At 32.7% G+C, this 18893-nt stretch overlaps 1 protein-coding gene across 1 annotated transcript in view; it reads left to right on the top strand.

The window, feature by feature from the left end:
* Nucleotides 1-16546: 16546 nt before the first annotated feature.
* The window catches only part of lin28aa (lin-28 homolog Aa), a 93274-nt gene continuing 90927 nt past the window's right edge, over nucleotides 16547-18893 (top strand). The window contains exon 1 of the mRNA XM_039749952.1: nucleotides 16547-16640. The gene's annotated coding sequence lies outside the window, so the exon portion shown is untranslated. The remainder of the gene's footprint in view (nucleotides 16641-18893) is intronic.

Here is an 18893-nt window from a genome sequence, read left to right as displayed (position 1 = left end):
AAAAAATGAGTCACGTCTTAAAATAGTTTTTTAATCCAAAGCTTTTGACAAACTGCCAGGTGTCATCATTAGAGAAAAATGATTAAACATACAGCGATCAAAGACAATATATAGCTGGCGAAGGGCGGGGATGGAAGGGGAGGTTGTAAGGGGGTTGAGGTGGATTAGTAAGGTGGGGTTTGGAAGGTGTTGATTGTTGTTATTATTTAGGTGTTCTCCTTTTTAAGCCTGCATATGCTGGGTTCACGTCAAAGTGTCTGTTAATTGCGTTTTAATCAGAGAGCCACAATTCAGCTAGCTCTCTCTTAATTTATTTATTTACTTATATATTTATGTACCTGTATATATATTGTGACTGTTGTCACTGCATATTCGCCATCAGCTGCACGCTGACACACTGTTACACAGTAAACCAATGCAACCAGTCTTTGGAAATGGGAAACACACATATTCTTAACTTTCCCTCTAAAGCTCAGCTGCACACTTACCACATAACATGCTTTAGAACACTAAAAACTGAATTTTCACCTGGCCTTGTGGCCTCTCCTTTCCTGTTCTCTTCAGACTGTTTCTGCCCCATCCAGTGTTTCTCAGATACTGAACCTGCTCGAGGAAGAAGGTTTTGTGTTCTGTTAATCTGAAGAAGGGAGCTAAAGCAGGATGATTGTCCTCTATTTCTAGGTATTTGCCTTTTAATTGGTATGCTGTTTCTTATGCCTGTTATCATTTAACTGTGTCAGATATTCCTGACAGTCTTTATTTCACTTTCCAGAAGAAATCAACAGCATGTATTAAGGATTACTTAAATCAATAAATATATGAATGATTTGTTTTGTTTAAAATATATCATTAAATGCTACTCGAAAAGGATGATCAAACATATAGTTGAAAATTGCACCACTATAGCAGAATGGTTATTGGGAACAGAAAAAATAAAGAGCACAAAATTGTTATTACATAATTAAAATAAAATTTAACAAAAAAGTTAAAAAAAAGCTAAATGAGACATCTTTCTGATCTCTGATTAAAGGAGACATTCAATTAATTATATGATTGACAGTAAATTAGAAATTCATTGGAACAAAAGGGTGCAGCCATCGTGGCTTTCTAAGTGTTAGAGGAATGTTAATAAAATCGTACATGTAATACAAACATAAATTACCTTATAAAACAAATTAAAAGGTGTGTCATCAGAGAGATCAAGCAGAAAACAACAAACCAATCTATTTAAATTAGTATATAATTACAATAAAATATAATAGTCATACTGGAGATGACATGATAATCACATACTACTGTATATAAAACAGTTTATTTCTTAATTCACTCCATTACAGTAATATCAATAAAGTATTTCTTCACAAAAGGTAAAAAAATCAGAGCATATTTTAAAGTTATTTTGCAAAGCCCTATACTAAAACTTGAAAGAACAGCATCTTTCAAAAATAACTCATATTTGTGAATTATTAAACTGAACTGAATTTTTGATATTCTTACAATAAGCATATTTAAGCTTAATTCCCTGTGCTTGGACCCAGATTTTCTTTTTTAAGGAACCACAGACTCTACTTCTAATAGAATAAATATCAAAGACAAATTTACAACACCTATTTGATTTCCCAAGCTTATAATCTCCTACTGAAAGATCAATTACTTATAGACAGTGCATGCTGATGACGACAAAAATATTGGCAATCGATATCCTTAATTAACATAAAGGAATGCTAATCCATTTTAATGCAAGGTTTAAAGATTACTGTTAAGGTACAACTCTACTGCTGGTTTATTGTCAATTTATGCAATATTTTAATCTGTATATGTAAGTTAATTAACGGTTTGCATTCCTATCTAAAATGGGGGTGATATCGCAAATATTTCATAAGATATATTCCAGAAGATTTTTATGTCAAAAATGTAATAATTTTATGAATAAATATTGACATTCTTGAGCCACTCTTCCAAAGAGCAGTTTGGATACAACCATATTAAATTACTGTGCAGCTTGAAAATAACTGTTTAGTCATCAATAAGCCAATGACTAAGGAACAGTTATTTTCAAAGATTACATTAAGCTTATGCCTATCACACCATACTTTAAAAAATAATTACTATTGCATGGAAATCAGAAAACACTTAATTGTGTTGCAGGTTAAATTATTATTATTTACATTTATTAACTTATATTTAGTCGTTGAAGTGTATTGGTTAATTGGACTTAATAAATGGTTAATACAATAATTTTAGACATACTCTTATTAGAGGAGAGAACACCATTACAACAAATTAAATTTTAACTATTTGGTGTTTATTTATGCATCCATATCACAAAATCAGTATCTGTATTATAGCAAAAAATGGTGACCACTGAAATAAAAGGATGACATTTTATAGCTTGGGGATACAATTTTACTTGAATTTAAAGTATTTGAAATGGATTATTTTGTTCTGATTGTTTTTAACATTCTAAATATTATGAAAACCTTGTGCCTTCCTAGTGTCTCTCCGCCCTTCACAGTGGAGCATTCATTAAACTCAAGGATGGAAATAGAGGGGGATCTTAAATTACAAATCAACTGGCAAGATTAATAACCTACTATGCATATTGGCTATCCTTACACAGGACTGAACCCTACCTGTGTGTTGGAGGGGCCTCATACAGGTGCCAACATCTTATGTATCACACTAATGGACTCCTTCTTACTTGTAGTCTCTTTCAATCGACTGTGGAACACTCCTCTTACCTGTTAGTCTCATTCTTCTCCAGACTCCTGAACCGAAGTAGCTTTAAATTTTTCCTGGACTTAATTCTATGACAAGCTGCATAATCACCTACATTGGGTACCAACATACAAGTTCTAATAGCAGCCCTACTGTCCCTGTGCAACCTGGTCCTAAAACCAGTCTAGTCTTAGTGTGGATTTCCAGGTAGTTCCTAAGCTGCCTACCCTTTCACTCTCTCGCTCTCTCCTTCCCTCTCATCTGGGCAACAGACTAACATGCATAAACCATTTCTTGACACCTACAGTACTGGCCGGATGATCCCCTTACCATCCTTCTGTGGCTACACTTCATGAAGAAAAAACATTGCTGCATTGCCAGCCTTACAGTGTTCTGAGGGACTTGCTCAATTGTCCTTCCAAGGTTCCATGCCCTCTCTTTTTTGGAGATCCATTAAATTTCACTTCTGGGACACCACCCTCAAGAAAGAGTGTAGTGCTATCTGTCATCTTATACTGACAAGTAAAGGATCTCTTGTTTTGACAGTGTGGGTTTTACTGTTCATACATTTCCTTTGGGGCTTTACTGGGTCCTTTACCCTGGGAAATCATTTGCCAGACATGCAGATGAAGTAAAATTGATAATTTTATTTAATTTAGCATTTGGATGTACAGTATGTAGGGCAGGGGGATGGAATTACTCATACAACACTGTTCCAATATTAGCTTCATCATGTTTGGTATGATATTGTAGGTGACTCATGAATCTCCCAAATGCTAGAAAAGGCACGCGTCTGCAAATGTGCCATTTGTTCACTCCTTGTTATATTACAGCAGTAAATTTCAGAGATGAAAAATCTTTTGAATAATAAAAATCTTCTCTTCCTTAGCATTATCTCACTTTTTGGAACCACCTCTGGTTTTCTAAAAGGAAAAAAAACCCAGATTTTAAAGAATTATTTGTATCAGAAATATGCAGTCAGATATACTTTTGAAGTCCTTTTCTTACATTATAAAGTATCCACATTAATTCAGAAATCAGTCTTTACAATTCATCAACAAATTACTTTTTTAGAACTAAACAAATGACTTTTATTACTATAATAAGTAACTTTGAATCTTGGTGTGGTCGATGTCTGTGAGGAGTGTCCTAGTTGTTCTGATATCAGCATGTGTTACTCTTCAAAGAATCCTACATCATCCTCCTGCATCCCAAAGACATTTGCCTTGACTTGACTGGCAAGATCAGACTGGTGTCACTGAATGTACGTGTGTCAATGAGCATGTTTTCTGTTGGACTAGCATCCCAAGCAGGGTTTGTTCATACCTAAAAGATGGACTGAGTAATTTCAGTAAATAGATATTATTATACTAGATAAATAGATTGAAATCCCTAGGCTAAGTATGTTTTCTTGCATAGACTGAACAGCTGGGAAAATATTCTGTCCTATACATTTATAACCTATTTAACACATTGACAATTTGAAATAAACATTGCCACAGCTATTTTTTTGATAAGTGAACCAGAGACGAGTCAGTCTGCTCAAATACATGTCATTTTAAAAGCCACAACACTCAGGAATATAAGCATCTTCTTACTGCCATGGATATTTTTAACTGAAATAATTTTAATTTATGATTGTCTTAAAGCAATTAAAATGATGAAGAACTGAAACAGACAAAGTCATCCTAATCCACTCTTTAAGTTGGAGTGTTATGGGTATATATAGATACAGCAATCTGAGAAATATCACCTGGCAATTACACTATTCAAAATGCTGCTGTCAATAGCATAATGCTCCTTTATCAGGATGACTAAAATGCAATGGACGGTTATTTGTTTCGAAGGAGTTCCTATGCTTACTTCATAATATTCCAAGGGAATTGCATACCACTAAGTTAATTAATGTCCATTTTTAAAATTAATATGTGCTTAAAGTACATATAAAATAACAAACTGGCTTACTTCTTGAAAATACAAGGGGTCTTTATTTACCTAAAATTGTACTTCTGCACTTCTCAATACAGTCTCCCCCTCTTCTCATTACACATATACCAACAGCCTATGATCTTCTGAGGTATTTCAGTAAAACATCGTTTTGGTTGAGCACGAAGCTAATTATATACCAATTCTTTCACCTTGTCATTATATTTGGCAATGGCACAAGCTCACAATTCTGTTTTTTAACTTGTATCCTGCACTAATTGTCTAATCATTCTTTACACACAATAAAATAACCAAGTGAAGGTCAAATTATTTGTAAATTACTGTAAAACCAGCATTTGATGCTAGTTTAACTTTTCCAATTAAACAGCTGTTAAAACACAGTAAAGCAGCATGCCATCATCATCATCAGAATAAGAATCTTTCATCCAATGAAGAAAACAAGATTATCAATAAAAATTATTTTTGTTGCTAAGGACTTGGTCCTCCAGCTGTGCCTATGTGGCTTATTTCAGGAAAAACATTTAAAAACTTGACCGATAGGAGGGCAACAAAACACAGTATATTCTGTCAGCTCTTTTATGAACTTATTTAAATATGGTTTACAAAACTTATCTGCTTAAGTGATATAATATTCCATTATGCCATTCTTCCTCCTTTTCTGTTGAAAGAAAGAATTCTAACATGTTCTTGGTTGCATAAAAAATCTGGCTCTTAATTTATTTTAAGGAGGGCCTTTTTACTACAACTTACTGATCATTCTCAATAGTGTTTAAATATTAGTATAACCTCAAACACTTTATTTTTATAGATGTGTGTGAACAAAAGCTAAATTTATTTATACACATATGGATAGGGCAAAAATACCTTTATCTTGAAAATAATTCAAAATACAGAACACAGTGACCATTTGATTATCAACTATATATAATATCCACTACACTCGTCCTCTGCAAATCAATTATTTCCCAGCACATTTTGAAGTAGTCCAAACAGATAAAAACAGAGAAGGGGATAGGTCCAGACTGTAGGATGGCTGGTTTCATATTTTGAAGTATGTTCAGTATGTAGACATCTATGAGGGTGTGTGATAAAATGCCCTGTCATCATAGTTTTCCAGTTACTTTTGAATATCTGTATCCATGTATATACATCAAAGTGAGAGAAGCATTGTCCTCATAATGAATGGCATAAACTGGCATTAGTTTCAGCTCCTTTAACAAGTTCTACACTCTTGCAAATACTGGCTCTGTAAGGGCATTTTACTGATTTGTGTGGTTCAATATAGAAATATTTCTTCACAAAGCACCTTTTCATTCTTGTTTTTTGCACATTAAATTGGTTATGTAGACAAAACAGAATCCTTTAATGTATAGTAGAAGACCTTCAAGACACTAAAAGATTAGTAAAACCCAAACTTAGAATGTGTGATTGTATGCAGCAAGAGTCCTTTTAAAGTCATACAGTAAATGCACTGATATTTCACAAATCTTTTTTCCTATATTCATTGTTATTTATAGAAGCTGTTATGGGTTTAAATACACAAAAGTTCTTTCTGCACTTTCATGTGGATGGTTCTTATGGGAACTCAAAATGGTCTCCCTATGATATCACTACATAGAACCACTTTGGCACCTTTATTTTTAAGAGTGTACCCACATAAACTTTATATCATTTCTCTGTTCTTTTGGTGCAAATCAATAGATGTGCAGTCATGATTAAAAACTGGTAGCAATTCACACACTTATGGCACAGTAAACTGGTCCCCACCCAAACCTATTCATTTAAATGTTTTCCTAACTTCTCCCATACCTTTTGCCAACTTCCAACTTCTTTCACCATTTGACATCTCTGATCTTCTTGTAAACAATCTGAATAAAGTGATAAATAAGTATCAACCACATCAGTTTATGTTTGTTGTAATAGCTTAGCATCTTCCTTTAATATTTTCCTATAATTCAGAAAGCACTGCGGTCTCTGGAAATTTTGCTTGAACCAAGTCAACTAGACACAGCAGAGGTAAGAACTGTACAATAGAGAAGAAATCTTCACAAAAATTCCTGTTTTTGAGATACTACAGACTCTTGTTCCGAGGATAAATGTAAATGTTCATCTTCCCTAACATCAGTTTGTTTTAACAAGTTAAACCAAAACTAAAAGTCTATCCAAGTACTACTTTTCTTCAATGTTCAGGTTGCTTGTTCTGATGTATGAGTGTTTCAGTTATGGAAAACAAAATACAAAAAACTTTTTTCAGGGAACATGTGCAGCACTAAAATTAAAATCATGCTACTCCATGTTCTCTTCATAAATGCAAGTAGTTTTTTGTACTTGGCAGGGAATCATGTTAACTTCAGCCTCTCTATTTTGCTGTGCCTCTTCTGTGCTCGGTCTACTTTTGTTCTGCTATCACCACATGAAGTTCATCTGTATGCAAATAAAACTTAACTCTGTCATAAATTTATCTTAGAATCAGTAATAGATTTATGGCAAATGTTTTCTGAGATTTTACAGTTAAGGAACACAAAGGTTTTTCAGGTAAGGAAAAAATAAATTTTGGGGAAAGGTAATTATACTCATTAACAATGGCTCCAGGGACTAGTGACATGCAGCATTTTGATTAGCACATGCAAGCAAACATTCTCTATACTCAATAATGACTTTTTAAACCTTTTACCCTACAACTATTCGATTCATATCAATTATGTGTAATCTCAGTGCTCACCTTACTAATATTAGTTCATGAATGCCTGCTAACTTTGTACAATTGAATGCTATAAAAAGTAAGCTATTTCTTGTGGGGGCAGCTCAGCTCCCAACATGTGTCTTTTAACTAGGTTGGCTAACTTGGCTCCCACAAACGTCTACCAACCTCCTCTGTTACCAGCCTTGGAGTCATGCCAAAAAACATTTTGCAAATCATACCTCTACAGCAGTTAGGTCATTTTCTACCATCTATGGAAAATTGCCAGGGTACAGTCCTTTATCTCTTCCTTTATCACAGAAAAAACAATGTCAAGTCTTAATGCAATTCATTTTCATTACTCTCTCTGCATGAAGTTCAACATATAATGACATGTTCAAAATACTCTTTAAAGGGGTCTGACACAGAAAAATTGTAATGAACACATCATTCCTCACTTAACTGAACTGCACTGATCCCCAGAACAGTGTCAAATTACTTAAAAATTTTGCTGCTAACTTGGTGTTTGCCTGATTTCCATATTTGTCTCAAACCAATATAAAAAACACTTGAGATCTTCAATTGCTGACCTGCTCATCATTACGAAGACATAGCATGCAAATTTGGTTAATTTTTTATTAAGCTTTGTTATTCGTACTTTCTTCAACTGTGTCTAATAGGTGTGTGACAGAACAATTTGATGAATTAATATCCCATTACTCCAGAGTGTACAGAGTACTTTCTGGAACAGGCTCTGCACCAGCAGAACTTCTGCATAAGTGAGATGGAGAATAAATAAGTGTGTATATTTTATCTCAGTATTCTGAACTTCCCTTGGCCTGCTTTGTGAAGTGACTTATGTAAGTGTGCCTTATCACTATAAACTGATTCAGTGTACAATGTGATAGTTGATTCCTTTTTAACTTTTGATCTACAAGATTTAGTTATTAATGTCTGTTTAAGTGATTAATTGATTTTAGAGTTTTTGCAAAAATTATATTCAGTTGTTTTAATATTGAAAATATACAGTAGAAGACTACTCTTATTTCTATTATTTTGATGAACCAATACATTGATAACAACTCGTCCTCCATTAATTGGATTCCACATAATAGAAACTGGGCATTGGTTGACTTTCCTAATTTTCAAAAGAAAAAAATAAAGCTTATAATAAGTCAATGTAGGCATTAAAATATATACATTTCCTCTCAAAGAAAAGACATTTTTTAATATGTACAGTATTTGTGAATTTGCTATTCTATATAAATATTTTCTCCTAAAATGGAACATTATAACTAGATTTGCTTTGCTTTAAAAGTGCATTCTCTGGCATCAATAATAAAGTCACAGAGTAATACATTGAACAGATATGGCGAACTAAAGTTAGAATTTTCTAGTGAAAATGTGATCAACTTCTAATTAAATGCACAACATAACTTCTTACATAGCACAATCATGCTAATCTAAAATCCTTATACTTGCTACTATATAACTATTGAGCTAGATATTTTATATGTCTTCAGGAAAATGAAAAGAAGAAAGAAATACACAGCAACCATTATGCTGTACCAGAACTGGCATCAAATGTCAATAACTCATTTTTAACTTATATTGATAATTAAGTGATTTAATTAACTAAATTATGAAAATTAACATTAATATTTTAATTTATAAAATTGTATTAATGTTTTTTTTCAAGATTTTCCATCAGTTTATGTACTGTAGACTCTCTTTTAACCTGATATAATCTGAACATGGCTAATTCTTAATAATTTTTAGGATTTAGTAAGAACTAGGTGCTGTGTTTTTTCTGTAATGTTTGTTATGCCAAAGTATAGCCTTTACTTCAGATTTCTTCATATGAATAAAGGTAACACATAATCGTTTCTTTTATGCATACTGTTACATGTCAGAATTTAGTACCCTTAACAAAATGCCTAAACAAATAGTCATGAGAACTTTTCCATATTATTTCCCCTTATTCTGCTCCATATTTACAAGTCATTGTTGCCAGTTGTGTGACCTATGGTGCAGTCTGGATTATGAAAACCTGGGCTTCTAGTACTGTACCTGGTACTTGACAGAACGTATAGATCAGGAGCTGGACTAATATGGACTGATTTTTTTAAACTAAGCTATTAACTAGGAATTTTGGATACATATGATATACCTAGGCAAAAAAATAGCTTTTCCTATACTACCTCACCAGAAACCATCAACATTCACATTATCACATAAGTTCAAATCAAGATCAATTACTTCTAAATATTAATTGCATCATATTTTACCATTAACAAATGCCAGGAGGCTCAATTACTTTACTCTCTGATTATCAGCTACTGAATATTTTTTGATTTCCTATAGCACTATAGCTACATGTTAAATAGGTGATAAGAAGATGAATAATGAAAGAAACCCGGAGAAAACACCATTCTAGTAAGCAGGGCAAAAAGGCCACCATTAACAGCTGGATCCAAGAAAGGGGGAGTAGAAACTACAATTCTTCAAATTGACCTTTAACCTTTAGGAGTCTCCCTTTGAATGGTCGTGCTGTCAAATGGAACCTTTTGAGGACGGTGTACAGAAAGAACTCTGACTGCAAGGCAGGCACCAGGAACAGCCTATGGTCTTCAAGTTAGTATAAGGTGCTTCAACAAAATGTTACAAAAAGAATGAAAGTTCTCCATTTTGAAATTCTGTACAATTGCCTCCTGCCAAATTCTGATATGTCAAAATGATCAAATTTTCCAGAGCTACCAATGCCTCATTCATGTCTGGACACTATAGAACTGATATTCTCAAACAGCACCTTTTTAAATAAGAAAAAATAGAAAAGATTTAAAAAGGTATTTAATATAAATATACTGGTAGTACAACAAATATCATTAGTATTGCTTGATTAAATGAAACATGGTGAGCCAAAATGCAGGAACAGTCAAACCAATTTTGTTCAAATTGCACAAAAACATTAAAATGGTAAAGAAACAACAACTACTATGTAACAGACGAAATGTCTAATGTAAAAGAGCTGTATACTGTAGTTCAGATGTATAAATCAATGCTTTTAAGCAACACATTGCCTTTGTCACAAGATTAAAATTGTGCAAATACTTTTGATTTTGTCTTATTTGTCATTCAAATCAAGATTATAAGTGATTAAATTCCACTTCAAGAATTAAATTAATTTTAAGTATGTTGCTCTAACTAACACTCATCTTTGAGTGCAGATGCAAATGCCTTTTTATTGTGTAGATTAACAGCCAGAACCAATCATTTTGTAAAGCATCTGAAAGCACAAAGTATGCCATACTAAACTAATAAAGCAATGTACAAATTGGGTATTTGCATAAAATCTATAATTCATTTTAAAGCTCTTCTGGCTGAGGTGTACAGATACAGTATGTATCTTTTAAATTCATTTTAAAAAGCCACTGCTCTGATTGTTCAGGATTCACAATGTATTGAATGGTTGTCATGGCAATTTTTTGTGAGGATTCTCAACATTGAACGGGGTTTTCTTTTTCAGTCCATTTCTTTATTAACACATGTGGTGTAATAACCTAATTCAAACCGATAAAAGCATATTGCCACGATAGCCTGATGCTGGTTACTTCAATGGACATCTGTTGTTAGGAACAAGAGCAACACAACACATTACTAGAGACAAGTAAATTATAGTTATAATGGTATTATTATCTCAAGAAAATATTTATCATTTCATCAACTACTGAAAAACCATCTGGACAATTTCATTTTAAATATTATCTGCATTTTAGTTATACTATGCACTTTGATTATTTGGAATTTTAATAGTAAGAATTGTAAACTTTTTGTCGTACACTTATATATTTACAGCTTTGTTTTAAGATTACTATGAATTAACAAACACTTTAAAACAAAGTGAATTATTACAGGACCTCATTTGTATTAATTTAATCATTCTCCTAATGTCCTACAACTATAAATACAATTTGTTTAATCAATATGATCTTTTTTCCAGGATTAATCATTTCAGAAAGCTGTAACAACAATAAATGTCCTGGTGAGGGAGAGGGGTGATCAAAAACCAAATGTTAATAACAGTATTCACATATGTGACCTAAATATTTAGACAAAGCAAAACTCAAAACTGTATGTTATTCCTGTAAAATACTAACTAAATAAATATCTGTCCAACTATTCTTTCATCCATACATTTTCAGGACTTTTTTTTTTTTTTTGTATTTCAGGTCCATGGGACAAAAGTAAGTAAAATATTGTAACCTAACTTCAGTCAAGATCTATGTAAACTTCTTTTTATTTTAGTAAACTGATAGTAAATTATTGTGTCATGTTTTCTGGGACACTTTAAATAAAGATACAAAATCTAAAACCCATTTCTAACAACTTTGTTTTTTCTTTTTATTCTTTTCAACATGGAATTAAAATTTGCATATTTATTAACTGCTGTCTTTACACTAAAAAGCAGACATGCAGAAAATGTTTATGTTCATATTAATTTCACAACATTCCAATAAGGCTAGTAAATAATAAAATACAAAGTAAAACCTAATTTCCAACTCTTATTGCACCTTATTTCATTTTACTATTAACAACAATCTCCAAGTAATATTTTAAAAATATTTATAATTTTAATAATTTATAAAGTTAGATTTAATAACTATTTCTCAAGTGAAAAATATGAACCGACTTTTTAACAGAATAAAATGCAATATTTTAGACAATATTTTAAAGAGGTGCAGTATATAAAACTTGAGAATTAGGAATTTGTACAAATTTGTCACAGAATGGCAACATAGACTGAAAGAAAATAAACTACCATTAAATTTCTGTTTTTTGTTGATTACTTTGTCAAAAACAACTTGCTCTATTGCCAAATCTACAAAAAGAAGACAGAAAATGCAAATATGCTGCATCATAATAAAATAAAGCACGACAGAAATAACAAACAATCTAAAAATGAGACACGCCCAGCACGTAAGATTGAAAAAAATTGGCTATAACACACTGAACGAACTTTTATTTTACCCAGGCAGTTAGTTACTGTGAAGTATTTAATTCGTAAGCAAAAAGAAACAACATTCTAGAAAATAATAGAACCAGTAAAAGTGCCAGCATTATATATGCCACACTATGCACAGTCAGTATAAAATGAGATTAAACTGCCTAAATATGTGAACGAGTCTTGAGGAAAACGAATCTAGCGTTACTGGACAAATTCACACAGAAGAAGTCCAGAAATATAAAGTACACCTGCTAAGTATTACTGAATCCGACTTCGGATTTGCTTCTTTGTACCTTTTCAACTATGGCATTACAATAAGAGGTTTTTGAAGGATTTTGCACAACAACATACCCGAAACCGAATAATAATCAAAACTAAAGCAAATAAAAAGTAATAAAAACAAATACTGATAACAGTAAAAATCACACTTTTTATTTTCGAGATGCAAGTATCAATCCAATTTACACCGTATCCGTTAAGGTTCTGTTTTAAACAAAGAGAATTTTTCAAGAGATTAATAGATTATTGACAAAGTCTGTTGGTGATACAAAGAACAACAATATGTTAAAAAAAAGAAATCTTAGCCTCACACCTACGTATTACGTCACGTATGCAAATAAGGAGCAGCAGTTGAAGCACAAAAGAACGGAAACACTTCAGTTTACAAGTATAATTGGGCAATTCCCCTCGGTTTTCTAATTTAAAACACTGTTATGCTGTCTTTAAATATTGTCACAAATGTTAAAGAGATTTAAACATAAATAATAAAAAAGAAAAAACTCTTTGCAGAAAAACATCTCTTTAAATAACACATGTAGGAATTGTTACAAAATAATTCGTCTTTATTAAGTCTAGTTTAAATTATTCGGTTTTTTAGCATCTTGGAACAGACTTTTCCACACTATAAAATAACTGAATAACACAACGTCGAATATATTCAACTTTTCAGATGTGCATTTTCCTTTATTTAATCAAAATCATTAATAATCAAGAATTTATATCATAGGTAGACATGCAGTATATTTAAATAAAATATATGCTTCATGTCCACGAATTCTTACTCAAATATTTTAACAACAAATTTATGGATTCGTTTTCTTAAATCTTTACAATTATACAAATTTGCAACTTAATAATTTAGCTATAGTATATTCTATACTATAGATTCCTCATGAACAAGAACAGCACTGCGTGGCTGCTGTGCAATTATACTCATTATATGGCTTTTTTAACTAATTTAATGTTCTGGTTCATAGTGAACCTGTGTAGCGTATATTTTCGTCATTTGTGCAATAACATAGACACAAAATTACAAGTCACGCATACAATAACAAAAAAAAGTCAGACACTAGATGGCAGTAACACCAACATCAATTCTCTTCCTTAGTAATAAAGACAATAAACAGGCTGAAAAAATAACTAAGACCAAAAGCTTTCCCATTTTAATTATGCTCTATTATGATGATCTCAAAGCCTTACATCAGAAGCAAGAAACAAAGATACCTGTATTCTTCCAGTACCCTTTCTAAACTACAAAATTAACAAATTACGAAAAAATTACAGTAGTAAGCTATTTATCTGAAAAGATGCATATATGCACAATAGTAAAATATTACAATGCATTTCTAAATGCTGCATAAAAATGATAAATTAATGTGCAAGAAAGGTGAAACATAAAATATATTTTGTATTTATTCTGAAAATAACTATAGTACATAACAGATCAGTTTCTAACAAAAAGAACATGACTTTTAATACAAAGGTAAATTCCTCAATGTAGCACTAATGTTTAAAACTGGTACTCAATTTTAAGCACCATTATATCTCAGTCACTTTTTTCTTAGGACCAAACCAATACATTAATTTTACACATTGCTGTCTGAAATTTTGTCTTAGTCATAGCATTCAATTAATACATTTTAATGAAAATGTTTTTAAGAATATGTGGAAAATTACCCGATCATCCAATTTTCCAAATTATCATTGCACATACCTCTGTGAAATAAATGGCTCAGAGGCACACAATTAGTCAGAAGAAGGAACTTCATTTATGGGTTATGGTTTAAAGTCCAATACCTGAACCACTTCACCACTTACCAGTATCAAGTTCGGCCAGGGAGGACTGCTCTGGCTATATGCCCTGATCTTTTTTATACAGTCATTTTACTTCTAACTAATCTAATTGATTAATTAATTACTTTTCTTTCTATCCCAAGTCCAGAAATACACAGGAGAGTAAGATTTACTTTTTTTAAGAAATGTATAAATATTAACATTTTTATCATAGTTTTAAATTCTGTTTTGTAAAATGTGTTATTGATTCACTTTGTTTGTGGAAATTGCTCCAAGTGTTGCATTCTAATAATGAAAATTAATGACAAATAGAGTAAACACCATTACAAACAATAACTGAATAGGACTGCTGCTACTTCATATCATATCCCCTGGTTTGCTCATTAATCAATAACGACTGAAATAACAACACACTGTAAAAGCTAAATGAAAGTCAAGATAATGATCACAATGAAAATCTTAAAAACTAAGGTAAAAAACACAAAATTATTTTCATTCAACATAAGTAAATGCTTGCTACAATAAAATCAAAATATAGCAAACACGGTTTTGTAAATTTTGAATTGACACCACAACAGAGAAACTAGGAAATGTAAAACTTGATCAGTTAAGACAGAAGTCCAATTAAAAGCAGAGGTTGGATGAAATTAAACATATAACACCAGTGGGCCCCAGAACAGAACTTATAAACCACCACTAATTTACTGTATTGTACTATTAGAAAAGTCAAATGGTAATTTAAGAAAGTTTAATTTTTTATTCCGTAATTATACCATAAATACTATAATATTTGTAAACATTCTTTGTAAAAGTATGGTCAAAGTACTTATATAATTAAAACTTTGTAGCAAACATGTTCCATAGCTTATATTATATTTAAGAAAATGTCCTGTACTCAATTACAGTATGTGTGTTTTGAAATAACTAAACAACAGTGTTTGAGCTTTTATAGATGTTTAATGTACTTAGCTAAACAATTTTTAAATGCTCCTTCTCTGAGTGGCATGATGGCACAGTCGTTAGTAATGCTGTCTTTAAGACTAAGTATACTTGGTTTGAATCCTGTACCATACTGGCTGTGGTCTTCTTGTGTGGAGTTCTGCCTGAGTCTGCATGGGGTTTTCTTCCTATACAGTTCTGATGACAGTCTAGCGAGGCATTTGGTGACTTTAAATCAAGCCTGCGTATGCATATGTGGACCCTTCCCCTGTACAGGGTCCAAATCTTACATTTTACCTTAAATTGCTTGACCCTGAATTGGATTAAGCAGGTATGAGATTGTCATGTTAGGCCCCTTCTAATTTTGACTGAGTGAGAATTAAGCTAATTATACTACTTTTTCAAACACCGAGACTGATCTCAAAAATACATTTTACATGTTACTCATAATGGTGCCATTTGACCAGGGTTTGTTTTGTAATGGAGCATCAATGAGATTTGTCCAGTGTCTGCAATGCAGTGAAAATTGTTATTGGAATTTATTCCTGCACATAATGAATAGCTGTCAATTAAAGTAAAATTAACAATAAGGCAATATAGTAATCTCTGTTTATAGTATTGCCTGAAATAAAAATACATTTCTTAGGAATAATAGAAAGGTTTACCACTTGCAAACCACTGAAAATTTGGATCAAGTTATTGAATGATTTGGTTAAAGGTACACGGCATATCCCATAAAGCGTCACCAATGGACAGTCATAGATACAGATATTTTTAAAACAAAAACAGAAACGTATTTCAGAGGTGTGTACTACAAAACTACAGGCGCACGGGTTGACATTTTCTCCAGAAATTTGCTGTTTTATAAGCTAAGATAAATCGGGTCGGGCAAATCTGGTTTAGCAGAGTTGCAGCATCTCCGACAGCCATCGTATCAAAGGCGCTAATCACATGTCCACGTTCGCTGCCATCGAGCTTTATTCAGTTACGCGTGTCGCATCGCGCTGGTGGTCCTGGCGCTTAGTCCAATTTAAAGTGGCGCCGTGAAGGCCGGCGACCAATCGGCGTTGCCTCCGCGTGGAGAGCAGGTGAGCGTGGTCTGACGCCACGCCGGGGTAGCTAGCGGTAAGACATCGCTGCATTTCTCAATGTTTTTACCCGTCTGCTGCGTCTTCTCCGCTATAACCGGGACTGCTCCAATTACAAGTCCCAATCAACTCAGGAAGTAAAAGCACCAGGGTTTTAACAAAATTACACTACGGCAATGGCGAATATTAGGTAAGAGTCCTCGTTTACCTTTAATTTAATGACAATGCAAGCAACAAATTAACCTAGCTGAGCATGACAACGGAAATGATAACACACCGTGGGTGGGGTCGGGTTAGCAGGAGGTGATGTGTTTCGAAACAAAACGCCCAGAGACCGGGTATGAGCAATCGATGCGTTGCCATGAAGACGTTAAGTCGCCTCATGTTCTTCCGGGTTCACATTCATGGCTTTAACATAGAGAACGCCGAACTCTTTGGCAAGGCTCCAAGAGTTGGAATCCTTATACGACGCCCGTTGTCCAGCTAGTCAATTTAATTTGAGAAGGTGGACGGAAATATCATTTCCTTTCAGACAGGAGCGCATCCTGCTGCAGAGCATTGCCAGCAGCTGCCCACATGCTGAGCACTCCATGTCTTCTGCTCGACTTGTTCGGTTGACTTACATGCCTTGCGCGCACAAGCAGGGTTTAAACGCTAGGGGGCACCCAGTCGCAGTGACAGGCGCCAGTTATACACCTTTAAAGTAGTAAATGCAAGAAAACAATATCGTGCCACCGACCATAAAATATCTTCTCTGAATTCTAGTTGGCAGGTATAACTGATATTTAGTAGCCTAGGTTTTTTTTAAGTCAGAGATTTAATATTTTTATAATATAAACAGATTGTACACGTCTCTATTTCAGGTGTATTCAAAGCAGTAAAGCCTCCAGCTTAATTTTAAAATTGAAACATGGTTATTACTGTTGCAGTATTACTGTACTTGCCATTTCAGAAGCCGAGTAAAGGGTTTAATGGCCTCCTACCACAAAAGTGTTTCTAAATTTAATTTCCCTTATTGCATACATACAGAAAAGAACATTGTTGGAAAACAGGGTTTCAGGAATGCCCTTTGTTTTGCTTAAGCTATGAAGCAAAAGTTAGAAAAAAAAATAAATATATATACACACACACACACACACACACATATATATACATATATATATATAGTTATCTTTAGCACTAAAAAGCTGTTCATACTCTTAAAACTAAACCCATGGAAAATATCTCAGAATTTTACAATGATTTATTTTATTTTTTTTACCATTAACAGTGTATTTTTCAGATCAGTTGCACCCCAATGATTTGTGACTCTTGAGGCTCTCACTAATTGCCTAATTGTGTGGTATTTCTTATTGCCTTGTGTGGAAGAAAAACAGCAAAATATTATTTGCTACGTCTTTATTATAACTTATCTTTTAGTTGCATCACTCAAATATGTGCCATGAAAATTGAATTCCTTTAACTTCAAATTATGACTTTCTAGCTTAAAAAGTGACATTAAGTGTACACAATCAATTAGAACATGCTCTCTTGCATTTGTTTTTTAACTTTAAGTAGCCTGTCAATCAGTATCTTATAAATTCATGCATCTGCCCTTAATATTTGATAGAATTTTCATATAGTCCTTTGTTTTGAGTAATTGTTGTATTACTTGAGACACCACAGACAATAAAGTGCAGAAGATTCAGAAAAACAGATCCTAAATATATACTGTCTGCTGTTTTCATGTATGAATGTATTTTTATTCTCAAATATACCATAGACAAACTGGAATTATTTAAATCATTTTATTTTGCTAAGCAAATTTTGCATTTTGGACACTTACAGACTAATTACCTTTGTAGAAAAAATATGCTGATTAATTGAATTAATACATTATACACTTCTGTATTCTGTGAAAAAAAAATCTGGCATCATTATAGCAATTACTGTGCAGGAAATGACATGTAAAATAACTTGCATGAAACATGTTACAGTCTGTTAAAAAATAAATGAACAGTGCTTTCTTCTAATGTGATGCATTTAGTTTGAAATTTCCTTCCAAACAATATACAGATGAGTGACTTTCAACAGAAAAAAAGCTAGTACAATAGATAAACATGCACATCTCTGCACAAAGGTGACACAAGTCCTTATGATGACATAAAATCAATGTGGAACATTGCTGACCAGATTGCTGAATCATTAAATAAACACATAAGTAAATGCAATTTAGATACATACAGAATACAGAATATCAATCAGTCTATCTATCTAGATTCTGGTATATACATTTAATTTAGATTTTAAGAACCAGTATATTAAACAAAATGTTATAGGCTTATCTGTATTAACATTTAGACTTGACATTTTTTCAACTTTAAATGCCAATTAAGATCTACAGTGAAAAGTACAAATTCGTTCTATGGTAATTAGTGTGCATACAACCTGCTTTTTGCAGATG

This window comes from Polypterus senegalus, chromosome 3, assembly GCF_016835505.1.
Source record: "Polypterus senegalus isolate Bchr_013 chromosome 3, ASM1683550v1, whole genome shotgun sequence".
NCBI lineage: Eukaryota > Metazoa > Chordata > Cladistia > Polypteriformes > Polypteridae > Polypterus > Polypterus senegalus.
The sequence above is the reverse complement of the archived record's forward strand: the minus strand, read 5'-3'. Positions and strand labels throughout refer to the sequence as shown.